At 51.3% G+C, this 1256-nt stretch overlaps 1 pseudogene; it reads left to right on the top strand.

Annotated features, from left to right (window-relative positions):
* The first annotated feature begins 218 nt into the window (after window positions 1–218).
* Window positions 219–288, top strand: LOC142751154 (U2 spliceosomal RNA; annotated as a pseudogene).
* Window positions 289–1256: the final 968 nt, after the last annotated feature.

Below are 1256 nucleotides of genomic sequence, written 5' to 3'. Positions count from 1 at the left end.
GACGGCCGTGTTCGGTCCGTGATATACGGAGCGTGTATTTCCCAGGCCGACCACAATTCAGGGAGCCAGACTCCTAGCATCACAGTTATCAATGCTGCTAGGAGACCCTGCCTCTCCGCGGGAATGCTGCCCCATGCTGTAACAATGTTTTCAGTACGGGACTGGGGACAGTATTCCCACGGGAAAGGGAGGGACTCCTATGATTATAGATAACTGTGATCGCTTCTCTGCCTTTTGGCTAAGATCAAGTGTAGTACCTGCTCAAGCTGAGGTTAGTAATCATCCCTGCCAGTGGTTCAGCGGCCATCGTAGGGGGATGACAGAACGCCGAGGTGAGGGCAGGGAACCACAACGGTCATGGCTCTGGTGTACGCATTTGGTTTAAAGGTACCATTTGTAGGTGACCAGGCGACCACCGGATCGAGGTCAGGAGGTCGGGTAGTTTGGAAGCCCGAGTTGCTATGTGCCCCGGGGCTGGTGACCCTGGGGTGCCCTAACTCACTGGCGGTGGGATCCCACTGAGTGAAGGTACATTTGCACGCACTCTCTTTCACACTATATGAGCACACACCTTTATTCTCCCGGCCTTCTGGCTGGGAGATGAGGAATTTTTATACATGGCGGATGTCCAGGCTGTATCACAGCGTACATCCACTTATTTAATTTTGTTTTTCACTGTGTGTTTGTCACGTTTGTTTACAGGATTTCGGATGCGAGGTGTAAGTAGAAGCAGGCTCCAAGGTGGACACTGGGGTGGCAGCCTAGGTTGAAGCCTTGGAGTGTTGTTGGGTCTCCCTAAGCTCCGGCAAGGGGGGATCATCGATCCTCGATCCTCTTGGCCTCAGGCTTGGAGGGTCAGGGAATGGTTATGCGGGGCCTCTCTCCTTTAAGAGAAGGGCTGCGATAGATCGCATCCTTGTGCACTTTTTGTGTGGCACTCCTGCACTTTTTTTTTGCACTTGGGTGATAGAAAGCACGGCTTGTGATACAAGAAACCCGGCTCCCTGAACTGCGGTCGGTCTGGGAAATATGGCCGATACACGGTCCGTATATCACAGACCGAACATGGACGTCTGAATAAGGCCACTTGTCCACTTGTCTCCTATTTTTGGTGCGGACTGGGCACTGAAAATTCACTACAAATTACAATATAAGGCTATATTTAGACGAACGTGTGTGAAATCAGTCGTGAATAATGGCCGTTTTTCACAGCCGATTTGCACCCGAGATCCGTGAAAGTGGACAAAAATAGGACA

This window comes from Rhinoderma darwinii, chromosome 3, assembly GCF_050947455.1.
Source record: "Rhinoderma darwinii isolate aRhiDar2 chromosome 3, aRhiDar2.hap1, whole genome shotgun sequence".
Taxonomy (NCBI): Eukaryota; Metazoa; Chordata; class Amphibia; order Anura; family Rhinodermatidae; genus Rhinoderma; species Rhinoderma darwinii.
The sequence above is the reverse complement of the archived record's forward strand: the minus strand, read 5'-3'. Positions and strand labels throughout refer to the sequence as shown.